Raw genomic sequence first — 15,005 nt, 5'->3', positions numbered from 1 at the left:
TTGCAAAACTTAAGCCTTTCTTCGTAAGAGCAACCCTTTGTTCCATTCACTAATCTTGTTGCCCTTCTCTGTACTCGTTCCAGCAGCTCTACATCCTTCTTGAAATGAGGCCTCCAGACCTGTATACAGTACTCAAGGCGAGGCCTGACCATTGCCTTATACAAGGGAATAATCACCTCCTTATCCCTGCTAGAAAAATTCCTGTATATCATTGACAGGGACACCATGAGCTATTCTTGCAGCCCGTCTGCACTGCTCAGAGAACTTCATATCTGCCTGCACAATTACCCCCCAGGTTCTTTTCATTCTCTACCACTGTCAGTGCAGTACCACAGAGTTGATACGTTGCTGTTTCCCATATGTAGTACTGTACTTTACATTTGTCAATGTTAAACTTCATTTGCCACCTCTCAGCCCATCTGTTCAAGCTTTCCAGATCCTGTTGCAGCAGCATAACATCAGTAGTGTCCTTAACAACCCTGCCAACCTTTGTATCGTCTGCAAACTTGGACATTAAGCTTGATATACCATCATCAATATCATTTATAAATACAGAAAACAATAATGGACCCAACATTGAATCCTGAGGGACTCCACTAATAACATTAGTCCACGATGAGCAGTATCCATTGATTACCACTCTCTGTCTGCTCCCACTCACCCATCCCTTTATCCACAGCAGCAATTTGCCTCCAATGCCACACTGCTCCAATTTGTGAAGCAGTATCAAAAGCCTTCGCTATTGCAGTTGTCGCAAAGATGCATGGGAATTTGCACACGTGGGAATGTGTGTTCGCTTCGGCGCCAGTACTCTTGCTATATTTGCATCTGTAGGAATTGCTTCACCTACGAGATGGCAATTTTGATATGTCAAAAAAATTGGTCACGTGACAGCATTCATTCAATGCAAGCAGTTGGAGTAGTGAAACTTGTTTATCAGTTCTTGACGGCACGCCTCCTCATAAATCCACGTCTTTAGATTTTGGGTTTCCTCTCTTTGGCGCTGATAAATCGGGAAACAAAGTTACGCAAAAGAATTGATCGTCCAATCACTGCGAACCAGTGGGCGGAGCTTAACCAGCTCCACACTCCTTGTCGCAAAGAAGGTAAGGACCGAAAAAGTAAATTTCAACCAAAAAAAGTTTCACGACCCTTACCGAAATCCAAATAAATGTACATTCCAAGCCATACTGTATTCAAGACCCTTTATCAACACTTGAGTTGATTAACACATGCTCTCGACGCAAACAAAAAACTCCTCTAAGTGTAAGTGTTGTGTTAGTGACGTGTTAGTGTTGCTAAAAAAACATACACGTCATAGGCATTGTCATCTAATATACTAGAGGCGAAAAGCCACGGCGGCAGTGAGGGTCGATTTGGTTTGGTAACACCAAAGATCTTAGTGCTCTGTGGGTAACACGTGGATGCTTTTTATTAATTTGCGCAGCTTTTAGCATATTTTTAGAGAAAGCATCTTACTCGAGCGGAATAAATGCACACGCACAAAGTTACTCGTATAGTTTAATCGCAGGAACTTTTACGTACATCTGTCCATAAAAATTGAAATTGCATTGGGCTAAAATTTAGTATATGGTGCACCCTCTCTATACTCGCCGACACGGCACTGATTGATGGGCGCTGACTCCGCCCAGTGTCACGTGATCTCCTGAACATACGGAAACATCTGGCAAGAGTGCCACGCCGTGCGTGTCACCAGTGTCATGTTTCCGTATGTTTATGTTATGAACTTCGCTGTTAGAAATGTCACGTGGTGTTAATATTTGATTAGCCGATTATTTAATTTTATCGATGCATAATTAAAAACAAAAAGGCTGAATGATACGTATATCGGAGGTGTTGGGGCTAGAATTTGGTTTTGGAAAGGCTGAATGATACGTATATCGGGGGTTTGGGGGCTAGAATTTGGTTTTGGAAAAGGCTGAATGATACGTATACCGGAGGTTTGGGGGAAGAAGCCCCACAGAAACGGGGGTTTGGGGGAAAGCCCCTCAGAAAAAAAAATAATAATCCCTCTATTTGCGTATTCGATTGTTAGTGACTTACTTTTTGGTTTCCCTTGGTTGAGACGGGTGTCTGTTGTATTGGGTGATTTTTTCCTGCGAAATATTAGTTCGAAAATGTTGGGTTGTTAAGAAAATATAATTTGATTGATGAGGTGAGTGGTTTTCTGTTGACGGGCATCAGCAATTTTCAGTGTTGCACGTGGTAATTTTTGTTACAAATAATATGCTAATTACTTGTTTTTTCATGTTCGGGCAGAAAAGCAGGGGGTCGGGAAGTTACAAAAATACACGTTTTTCGTGGATCACAAAATGTCACGTGACATTTGAATAAGTCGGATAGAGCCGAAAAGAAGAAGAAAAAAAAAGGGGGGGAGGTAATTTTCGCGAAAAAAAAGAAACAGCAAATGAACAATAATTAAAAATAAAACAAACAAAAATGCACGTTTTTCTAAGCTATATTTTACGAGCATTAACAATGAGATTGGCTGAAAAGAAAAAAAAAGACAAAGCAGTAATTTTTAAGGAAATTTCACGATAGAAATGGAAAAGCAAATCAATTTTTATTGTAGATCAACAACGTGGTAAATCAAACATAAAAATAGAACGAACGGGAAATGACAATCTTTTAAAAAGAAAGTAACAAAAATGCACCTTATTCGGGGACTGCAATATGTCATGAGACATCACAAAAGCGATTCTTCTCGCCCGTACATTACTAGAAGGGGGATAGGGGATCCCGACCCCCTGCTTTTCTACCCGAACATGAAAAAACAAGTAATTAGCATATTATTTGTAACAAAAATTAACACCACGTGCAACACTGAAAATTGCTGATGCCCGTCAACAGAAATCACTCAGCTTATCAGTCGAATTATGTTTTCTAAACGATCCAACACTTTCGCACTAATATTTTGCAGGAATAAATCATCCAGTTGAAGAGCAAGAAGGCAAAGTAAAAAGTAAATCACAAGCAATCGAATAATCACTGATTTAACTACACGATTTCACGCTGAAAATTGCCGATGCCCGTCAACAGAAATGCTAAAACGACAGAAAACCACTCACCTCGTCAATCGAATAATATTTTCTTAACAACCCAACATTTTCGAACTAATATTTCGCAGGAAAAAATCACCCAATACAACAGACACCCGTCTCAACAAAGGGAAACCAAAAAGTAAGTCACTAACAATCGAATACGCAAGTAGGGGGATTATTATTTTTTTTTTCTTCCCCCAGACCCCCGTTTCTGTGGGGGCTTCTTCCCCTAAACCTCCGATATACGTATCATTCAGCCTTTTTGTTTTTAATTAACCCAGGGGCTCACATTTGGTGAGTTTGGGCTTGGCACACCCAGGATCCTGAGCTGGATATCATCATCCTTCTCTTTCTTGGTGATTCCCTTCTACTTCTCTCTCTCTCTCTCTCTCTCTCTCAGGGTAATCGGGGAATTTTTTTTTTTTTTTTTTGGCTGGTGCAGCATAAGCCTTAGGCTTCCTTGTACCATATAGCTTAATAATAATAATAATAATAATAATAATAATAATTACGCATCGATAAAATTAAATAATCGGCTAATCAATTATTAATACCACGTGACATTTCTAACAGCGAAGTTCATAACATGAACATACGGAAACATGACACGGGTGACACGCACGGCGTGGCAATCGTGCCAGATGTTTCCGTATGTTCAGGAGGTCACGTGACACTGGGCGGAGTCAGCACCCGTCAATCAGTGCCGTGTCGGCGAGTATAGAGAGGGTGCATTATATACTAAATCTTAGCCAAAAAATCCACACTTCTTTTGCTTGAATCCGGAGTTCAGCCTTATTATTATTTTGGCAACAGAGTAATAACACGTATAGTACTCCTGCGATTCTGGCTATTTAAGAATAATAAAAATTACAGTTTTACCTCTGCAAGAATGTTGCAAAATTTATTAAAACTCGAGAAAACAACTATACTGAAAACTGCATATAACTAAAAGCGATAGTCGTACAAAAATCACAAGTATCTGGTTCCATTCTCATATTTTAAGGGAATATGAAAGTAAACAGTTGCTTACTTTTTTTTTTTGCCTTTGAAACTTCATGAAAAGTTCTCTTTGTTCCATCCCATAATCTTTTGGGACACAGAGTAGTAAATCGGCGTTTTTGTAAATGTAAAAGTACTATGATTTCTCTACCTCCTGCAAGAATATGCAGTTTTTATGTTTACCCACTTAAATGTATGAATTTAATTTCTTTATATGGATAATTTAAATTTTTCTGAGCAGATAAAATTTTAAAAAATGATCAATTATCACCTTGATGAAGAAAATTTAGCCGGACATTTTCCAGTAGGGACAGGTAAATTATCACGATACATCGTAGTCACAAAAATTAAAGTGAAGTTATTATTGTCATATGGTGCAAGGAAGCCTGAGGCTTATGCTATATAGACGAATTTCAGAATGTAAGACAAGGAAGAACTTCAGCGTAATTCTTGTTTTCTTTCCTGGTTGTTTAGTTTTGTTTTTCTTTGTTTTTGCAGTTAGCATTTTTCTCACTCACGGCTCACTATTGAAAAAAAAAACGAATATTTACACGCAGCTGGATGATAGGTAGGCTGTTATTTACTTTAAAAGTGTAGCACAATATGTAATAGTATGGTGTGTATTATATATATATATATTTTCTTTGTGTGTGTGTACTTCATGCACATATTACATAAAAATTCACGCATAGTTATCAGAGTAATTTATTAGATATATGTTGTAGGGTGCATTACGGTGACCTCAGCGTGGGATTCTTTTTTACTGATATGTATTTGTATAATCAATCTTCGTAAACTACTTAATAAAAAGGCGACTCTTGTCCTGTCTTTAAAGATAAAACATGATAATTTTCGGTGCATTTGATTCCAGTGCTTGCAGTAATCGACCTTGAAGATAATACAGACGAATTTAATCCTCACATATTACTATGAATTTTTATCATTGTAAGATGATAAAAAAGCGTTACCAGTCCACGATTTCGTACTTACTGAAAGTGCTGTTACATAATCACAGATAGGATCGTTTAAATTTCTCATCTTGTATGAACATTTTAATGCTTCATGATATGTAGTACAAGGACTTCTTCAATTTTGTGTGAAAATATTTTTGCCTTAAAAAAAAAAAAACTCAAACGAAAACGTAAAATATATTTTTAAGTAGTGCTAATTGTTGCGATCCCCAGCGTAGTCGCTTCGTCTTCTGAACGCGACATCTATGTGGCGGTAGTAAAGTGAAGTTTTTCAGTCTGGAAAGTCTTACTGGTTCTATACACAGTGTAATTCTGCTCTCACCCAGGGACTTGCTTTTTTGGTTCAAACAGCGAATTGATAATAACTTTTGTAACCGTATGCACCTAGAAAAATACTACGTATCTGTATGTAACAAGAATGTATTGTATAAAGGGGGCTCACATCTGGTGAGTATGGGCTTGGCACACCCAGGGTCCTGAGCTGGATATCATCATTCTTCTCTTTCTTGGTGATTCCCTTCTACTTTTGACTCGCTCTCTGACTCTCTCTCTCTCTCTCTCTCTCTCTCTGTCAGGGCAGCTCGGGAATTTTTTTTTTCCTGGTGCAGCATAAGCCTTAGACTTCCTTGCACCATATGGCAATTAATAATCTTTCAAAAGATTGACTTTTGAAGCACTGCAAAAAAAAAAAAGAAATTAAGGTCGATTTATATGTTTGGTATAAAAATCTTTAGTTAACACACCATGAAATGGATGGATTAACACCAATATATTATTATTATTATTATTAGCCATATGGTACAAAGAAGCCCAAGGCTTATGCTGCACCAGCCAAAAAAAAAAAAAAAAAAATTCCCGAATTACCCTGAGAGAGAGAAGTAGGAAAGGAATCACCAAGAAAGAGAAGAAGAAGAATGATGAATAATATAATAAAATAAGAAAGAATGATATCCAGCTCAGGACCCTGTGTGTGCCAAGCAAATACTCCCCAGATGTGAGTCCCTGGGGTATTTAATACATGTATTTTTTACAAATATAGATTGTTGCTCACCTTTTAAAACTCAGGAATTTGTTCATCTTTTTCCTCAGATGAAAACAGTGTTGTATATAAAAATACTTTACTTACTGCCAGAAATAAAGTGCAAACACACACAAATAATAAGGTTATCCTAGAACATTTCACAGGGAAGAGGGGTTTATTGTGCAGAAAAATACAGTAAAATTTCCTCAGTTGACCAAAAAGCAAAACTAAGTAATACTGAACTAAATCTAAAATCATCACAAACAAAGTTACTATAATTCCAGAAAACCTTCATAAGAGTTGCTTAAATGGTACTCGTAATAGGAGAGCCTCAGACTGACAATATCAAACAGGTATGCTGTTCAACAAGGTGGTCGCAGTAGTGGTAATGGTAAATGATGCAAGAAAGCAAGCTTAGCATCAGCAAAAAAAAAAAAAAAAATTACACATTTCACCCACCTGTACTCCTCCAAGAATTTGCTTAATTCTTCATTGAATTTATTCAACCCATTCACTTCTGTAACAACAGGTGGAAGCCTGTTCCAACAATCAACAACCCACTGGCTAAAGGCAGACTTCTGTGCATGTATCCCGCAACCATCCTTCCTCAACTTATATTTGTGTCCCATCCTGTGTGCAGTCTCAGCAAGTGGAAGAATGTCTTTAATATTCAGCTTACTCAATTCATTCAACGCTTTAAACACATCAGTGGAATTTCGGGAGTACAATGTGTACAGTAAGGACAGGAAGGGAGGAGGGGTTATGCTGTTCGTTAAGAAATACACAAAATCTAAGGAAGTGCATCCAATTGATGTTGGTGGACAATGCAATGTTGAGTCTGTTTGGTGTGACATAAGCACTGGGAAAGGAAAAAATGAGAGTAGGTGTGTGTTATAGGCCTAATGATGAGTATAATGAGCAATTGTGCAGGGAAATAGTGGGCCACTAAATCAGCATGTCTTATAATGGGGGGATTTTGACTTTTCAGATATTGACTGGACCTTGTGGGTTGGTCACTCGCACACTAACAAGACTTTTGTGGATTTATTGGATGACTGTTTTCTACAGCAACATGTTCGAGAGGCAACCAGAGGAAGTAATACTCTTGATCTGATTATCAGCAGTGATTATTCATGTATTAAGAATTTGCAGATAAAGGAACCACTGGGTGACAGTGATCACAATGTACCGATGTGGGAATTACTTAAAGATGTAACTACCATCAAGGCTAAAGGGAATGGATTTTGCTTTCATAAAGGTGACTACAGGGGGGGGGATCTCAGACAGTTTTTAAATTTTGTACAGTGGGATCAACTGATGATGTTACCAACATTGAATTCTAAATGGGAAGCCTTCAGGGACTTAATTTTTGAGGTTACTAGGCTTTTTCATTCCAACTAAGAAAGGCTTAAGTTGTGCAAATTGCAGTGCCTGGAGAGTAGACACCTGTGAGGTGATCTGAGGTGTATAAGGCCTTGAATGGGATGAGCAAGCTGAATGCTGATGGGATTCTTCCTCTTGCTCAGATTAAAAACTTGAGGGGGCATAGATTCAAATTGTGGAAAGAGAGATGTGCAGAAATTTGCCTTTAGCCATTTGTTAGTTGATTGGTGGAACAGACTTCCATCCTTTGTTGTGGAAGTTGATAGCCTAAATAAAATTAAGGCTGAGCTAGACAGGCATTTGGAACGAATGGAGGGGTAAAATGGGAGTTTTTTTTTTTTTTTTTTTCTGATGCTGCATAAGCTTGCTTTCTTGCATCATATGCCTCTACTAATGCTAATCTCCCCAAAGGTGCTTAGTCTCGAGATGCTGAAATTTGCAGAACTTAAGCCTTTCTAGGTAAGAGCACCCTTTAGGAAGGATATCTGCTGGAACATCTGCAGAGAAGGGCAACTTTTTCTAGTTGCCCTTCTCTGCAGATGTTCCAGCAGATATCCTTCCTAAAGTGAGGCCTACAGGTCTGTATACAGTACTCAAGGTGCTGCATAACTGTGGCTTTATACAAAGGGATAATCACCTCCTTATCCCAGCTAGCAAAGATTTTGAATATCATTGAGAAAACTCCGTGAGCTTTCCGGAATGCATCGGCACTGCCCAGAAAATTTCTTGCGTGACTAAAGAATTACTCCCAGATCTTTTCATTCTCCACTACTCTGAGTGTAGTACCACACAGTTGATAAGTAAGTCTGGGGTTATTGCTGCCCATATACAGTACCTTGCATTTGTCAATGTTAATTGTTGCAACTATTATTTCTCAGCCCATTGACCCAGTTTTCCTAGATCTTGTTGCGGTAGCTCACCCCGTTAACTTTATCATCTGCAAACATTAAGCCTGATACATCTTCATCGATATCATTGATAACAGAGCTGGCTCAAGGGTATATGGCACACCCTAGGCGATATCGACTGATGGGATCCCCCTCCTCCCATCGATGCAAAGATTTATTTTTTAGAATGATTAATTTTACATTTTATATACTTACAAAAAGTAAATTATATGTAATATAACACTAAATTTAAAATAAAAAATAAAACTCTTCATAACTTAAAAGTTTAGGAGATATTGGTGCTCCCTAAACCTTGATGCCCTGAGGCCAGTGCCTACTCAGTCTTACCCTAAAGCTGGCCCTGATTGATAAATATTGAAAACAACAATGGGCCCAGCACTGAACCCTGGGGAAGTCTACTAATGACATTAGGCCACAAAGAGCAGTGCCCATTGATAGCCACTCTCTCTTCTTACACTTAACCATCACCTTATCTATAGCATTAACTTGCCCTTAATTCCACATTGCTCCAGTTTGTACAGCAGTCTTTTGTGTGGAACAGTATCAAAAACCTTCCTGAAATCCAAGTATATAATGTCAAAATTATTTTTTGCATCCAGTTCCTTTGTTGCTGCATTATAGTAACCTATTAGATTGGTTAGACAATCCAGAAAGTTTAAAACCCCCATTATGAGAATTTTGATTTGATGGTCCACCTCTATTTATTCTCTGTATTTGCTGTTTGGTATAATCATCACAGTCATGAGACCTATAACGCAGTCCTACTCTCAATTTTGTTTTCCCAGTGCTTATATCACACCAAACCGACTCAATATTGCACTCGTCACTGATGTCAACTGGATGCACTGCTTTAGATTTTATATGCTTCTTAACTAAGAGTATAACCCCCTTCACCTCTCCTGCCTTAGCTGGCCTTCTTGTATACATTGTACCCCCCATATTCATATTCAGCATCACTTATGTTTGAGTGACACCAGTTTCCACTATTCTTATTATTTCTGCATTTGATGACTTAATCAGTACTTCAAATTCATCACATTTATTTAGAGTGCCCCTATTAACATTGCCCTGTGTATTTATTTGTTCCATGATGACTAACAGCAGTGCCTGAAGTCCCAAACACCTTACTTTCCAGGCTGCTGCATGTACCAATAGTAGCAGTGCAAGAATCAATTAATATTGAATGAAATCTAAAATAATCACAAATGAAATCACATTACAATTCCATAAACATTTGCCAAGAGTCACTAAAAATGGTACTTGAAATTGGAGACTCTCAGATTTACAATACCAAACAGCTTTTCTGTTTGAAAAGGTCTGTTGGATTGGCTGGGTTTTCATGAAAATGGTGTGTTTCATGTGATGAGGATCTTAAGAGCAGAGCTAAAAAAAAAAAAAAAAAATTTCCATTCCATGTTAAAACCACACAGAATGGTTTTACTTCACAGTAAATGCCCAGTTATTTTCCACTCTTGGAATTTTACAGAAGCTTTGATTTTGGATTTACTTGCTAAGTTTTCGAAACTGAACTTCAGAAATAATTGAATTTTTAGAAATTCTCAATTTCTTACAGCAAAAGTTCTTCCATGTTGAAGCATTGTCAACAGAGAAAAAAACAATTTGCAGTGTAGCACTGAACAGGCAATAAGGAATGGTTAGGTTATATAATAAAACTGCTGACCTATATATATAGCATCAATAAGAGCAATGTCCCATTCTTATTGATGAAAACAATGCCTGTGTGGGTTTTGGTTTTGTGACTACCTAAGGGTAATTACAATTTTTTAGCCATGCAGCGTAATTAAACACCTACACTTCTGAAAGAAAGGGCTGAAATATTTGAATTTAAAATTAATACAGTGGTTTGTAATGAATTTACTGTAAGAACCACTGAACGCACAGAAGTTGACTTATATGCTGTAAGAGCCTGGATGCAAACAAACATTTTAGTATTAGTGGTTCCCTGAACCAAAGGTTATACACTCTTAGTATAGTGTGTATGTACTGTTGTCACTTTGGTTTTGCTTGACATAAAAACTACAGACCACAGAAGTAAAAAAAAAAACCATGCTACCCTAGTTGGAGACGAACTAATTCAGCCCTGTTGGGAAAAAGCCCATAAAAATTTTTCTTGATTTTGACTGAATTTTCTACACAGTGTGGAAGGACAGTGATTGTCACCACAATGTTACTCATGGGAGTCCCTGTATGCAAAGAATTAAATTTCCCATCCTCACCAAATATACAGCAGCATATTTATGTGTAGGTGCACAAGACACACACACACGTCCCTAGACTGTCTGATTTGAAATATTATGACTTGAAAGATTTGTTTATTATACTCAATGCAGCAATCATTTTAAATCAGAAGTAAAATGTTTTCCAGTTTATTTAATATTAGTATGAACTAAGGTGATTATTTTGCATAAATCATGAGACTATGCGTAAGATTCACTAGTGAATGGGTTAGTGCTATTGCACCACATTTTGTTTATAGTGAATTGCCGAAGTAGATAATTGGCATGGTTTTAATTGTATCTCATATTGTGAATACATAACAAAGCAACTTGTAAAGATATTCAAATATGAGATACAATTAAAATGATGCCAATTATCTATTTCAGCAGTTCACTACAAACAAACATGGTGCAATGGCATTAATCAATTAACTAATAATATTAGTATTAAAAAAATGAAGCAAGAATGCAATCTTATCAGCATTAGCCAAAAAAAAAAATAAATAAATAACCAACTTCTTTTGCTGATTCTTTCTAATACAGTATTCCTAACCTAACAATAGGGTTAGGGGGTCCACAAAAATGAGTCTTTAACTGAAATGTCATTAAGCAAATGGTGATTTTCCATGCACTCCTATATTATGATGATGGATGCTTTCCTTGAAACAAAAATTAAGTAGTGAATTTTAAAATATAACAGTAAAAACATATATTTTGAATAACTAGTCATAATAATAGTCTAGTTATATAACAGATAATAATAAAAGTTGTGTAAATTTTCATAAAAAAAGTGAAAATTTGAACATTCCTCAAGTATGGTAAAAGTTCTCAATTTGCATCATTAATTATTTTTTTATTTCAAGCCTATAGTTTTGTTCCATTTTGGAATAAAACTATAGGCTTAATAATTAAATAATTAATAGTTGGAATTGTGTATAGGGTGCTTCTACCTGCCAGTTGAGAAGTGAGTGAAAATTCTCTTAAGGCAATTAGGGGAAATAATTTTTTTTTTAAAATCACAAATAACTTTTCATATTATAATCCATTATATCATAAAAATTAAAAATAATTTTTAAAGTTTTTTTTTTATTTGTATTTTGTATTTATTATATATATTTTTATTTTTTTTATTTATGGTCCTTGAGGCTTGTCATAGATATTATCTAATGTATGCATGACAAGATAGGACTTGCTACCTGAGTGTTAAAAATTCTGCTGGAACACGGATATTTAGGTAACACCTGTGAGTCAAATGGACAGAATTTTGGGAACTCCAGTCATTCTGTGACCACTAAATCTTCTGCTTGCACCTTTGTGATGGCAGGACTCTTAGTATAACCCCATGTGAAGGTCCCAAAATAGTACACTTTGTATACTGGAGGTGACCACCCAGGTGTGGTGTCTATACCACATAGAGGAGTGGCAGTACTAGGTGGTAGATGACTCCTGTCAACTGTTGCAGTACTACTTTGCATATTGGAGGCTTGAAGTGGTGAAACCCAAGTTTAGTCTCCAGAGTAAAGTTTTGGCAATCCCTTCATCTCTTCCATCATGCAGTGTGATTGATGTCTTCTGAGGTTAAAGTGGACATCATGGGAAGATCCAGTCTTCCTTACATAACAAAGTTTGCAGACCAGCAAACATTGTTTGTTGGATCGTCCAATTCTCTCTCTGTATATATATATATATATATATATATATGATATATCTAATGTTGAAAAAATATGTTATGTGATAGTTATTATAATTATAAACAAAATTACAATTCATAATACAAATTATATATACTTATATAACAATTTTATTCTTTATATAGAGGTACTAAATAAACATCAATTATCATCACACATCAATACTAGATATAACATCAAGATCATCACAAAATTAAAAAGATACCATACAATGGAAGGTATTTAAACACTTAGCATTAGCAGCGCATATGATGCAAGAAAGCAAGCTTATATAGCATCATCCAAAAAAAAACAACAAAACAAAACAGCCTTCCCATTTCACCCATCCATTCACTCCAACTGTTTGTCTAGTTTTGCTTTGAACTTAATTAAGTTGCTGACCTCCACTACAACAGATGGAAGTTTGTTCCAACTATCATCTACCCCCTGGCTAAAGGCGAATTTCCGCACATCTATTCTACAATTGTCTTTCCTCAATTTGAACTTATGCCCCTTCAGGTGAGTAATCTGAGCAAGAGGAAGAATCCCATTAGCATTGAGCTTGTGCAATCCACTCAAGGCCTTATACACCTCATTTAGATCACTTCGCAGTTGCTTAGTCTCCAGAAGCTACAATTTACAGAACTTAAGCCTTTCTTGGTAACACCAACCCTTTGTTCCCCTCACCAATCTTGTTGCCCTTCTCTGTACTCGTTCCAGCAACTCTACATCTTTCCTAAAATGAGGCCTCCAGACCTGTACGCAGTACTCAAGGTGTGGCCTGACCATCGCCTTATACAAGGGGACAATTACCTCCTTATCCCTGCTAGCGAAATTTCTGTATATCATTGACAAGACACCATGAGCTGCTCAGAAAACTTCATATCTGACTGCACAATGACTCCCAGGTCCTTTTTATTCTCCACTACCCTGAGTGCAGTACCACCCAGTTGATACATTACTCTGGGGTTTACTGCTATCTGTATGCAGTACTTTACATTTGTCAATGTTAAACTTCAGTTGCCATTTCTCAGCCCATCTGCTCAACTTTTCCTGATCCTGTTGTCGTACTATCATTATTGTCATTAACAACCCTGCCATCTTCGCATTGTCAGCAAACTTAGACATTAACCCTGATACACATTCATCAATATCATTGATAAATACCAAAAACTACAACGGGCCCAACACCAAACCCTGGGGGGCTCCACTAATAACATTAGTCCATGAAGAGCAGTGTCCATTGATAACCTCTCTCTCTGTCTTCTCCCACTCAATAATCCTTTTATCCATTGTAGTAACTTGCCCTTAATGCCATAGTGCTCCAATTTGTATAGTAGTCTTCCATATGCAAAAGTATCAAAAGTTTTCCTAAAATCTAAGTATATTGTATCAAAATTATTCTTTACATCCAATTCGTTTTTGTGACCACATCATAGTGATGTGTCTCAACTATAACAGTAGTCCTGTCTAGATGATCCTACATTGCTTCCTTAACCAGTGACTCCATTATTTTCCCTAGAACAGAAGTTAGACTAAGAGGTCTGTAATTACCCGTGTCACCCTTTAATCCCACTTTGTGAACTGGGGACACATTTGCACATCTCCAGTCCATGAGGACCTGCCCTGAGTCCAAGGAAGCTTTCATAATTATGGCTAAGAGTTTGCTTACTCCCTTTGCTGCCTCCTTTAATATAACTGGATAGATCCCATCTACCCCCGATGCCTTCCTTATGTGTAACTTCAACAATTTCTCCTTCACTTCACTATCAGTTATTACAAAATTATTAATTCCATGTTAGCGTTTTGTAAACTTCTGTCATTCCCCTTTTCGAATAACTCCTCATTCGTGAATGTAGATGCAAAATACTCATTCAGTTTATCAGCTACCTGAGCTTGATCATGAATAGTCAAACCATCTATGTTGAGTTGATCAATCTGATTCAACCCTTTCCATCTAGAGTTTACATAAGTAAAGAACTCTTTGCTGTTTTTCTTTGCATCCTTTGCCAAAGATTTCTCATAATCTGCCTTCGCCTGCCTAACCTCCTTTGTGACTTGATTGATTGCAGACTAGCCTATATCTGCCATAGGCTTCTGTGTCGCCTGATATTTTATATGCATCCCATGCATTTTTCTTCTCTGCCATCAGCTGCATTAATTCATCTGATATGCATTTAGGCCTAAACCTTGAACAGCATTTCTTACTTGGTATGAAAAGCCAAGTATCCTTCAAGATTAAGTTCCTGAAAGCTTCCCATTTAGAATTCACCATTGGTAACATCATCAGTTGATCTCACTGAATAGAATTTAAAAACTATCTGAGACCACTGTAGTCACATTTACAAAAGCAAAAACCCTTTTCCTTACCCCGGATGATAGTTACATCTTTAAGTAAATCCCACATCAGTACACTGTGATCATCGCCACTTAGTGGTTCCTTTATCTGCAGATTCTTAATGCATGAAGAATAACTGCTGATAATCAAATTAAAAGTATTATTACTTCCTCTGGTTGCATGTCGAACATGTTGCTGTAGAAAACAGTCATCCAATAAATCCACAAAAGTCTTGCTAGTGTGAGAGTGACCAACCCACAGGTTCCAGTTAATATCTGAAAAGTTAAAATCCCCCATTATAAGACATTCTGATTTACTGGCCCACTCTATTTCTCTGCACAATTGCTGATTATACTCATCAGATTCATTAGGCCTATAACACACTCCTACTTTCATTTTCCATTTCCCAGTGCTTA

The 15,005-nt window shown here is 37.0% G+C and overlaps 1 protein-coding gene across 3 annotated transcripts in view; it reads left to right on the top strand.

The window, feature by feature from the left end:
• The first annotated feature begins 4,381 nt into the window (after positions 1-4,381).
• Positions 4,382-15,005, top strand: part of Adck1 (aarF domain containing kinase 1) — a 375,938-nt gene continuing 365,314 nt past the window's right edge. For all 3 annotated transcript variants that reach the window (XM_090379667.1, XM_090379666.1, XM_090379665.1), the window contains exon 1: positions 4,382-4,629. The gene's annotated coding sequence lies outside the window, so the exon portion shown is untranslated. The remainder of the gene's footprint in view (positions 4,630-15,005) is intronic.

Source organism: Mastigoproctus giganteus, chromosome 8, assembly GCF_048544385.1.
Source record: "Mastigoproctus giganteus isolate SK-2022 chromosome 8, ASM4854438v1, whole genome shotgun sequence".
Taxonomy (NCBI): domain Eukaryota; kingdom Metazoa; phylum Arthropoda; class Arachnida; order Uropygi; family Thelyphonidae; genus Mastigoproctus; species Mastigoproctus giganteus.
The sequence above is the reverse complement of the archived record's forward strand: the minus strand, read 5'-3'. Positions and strand labels throughout refer to the sequence as shown.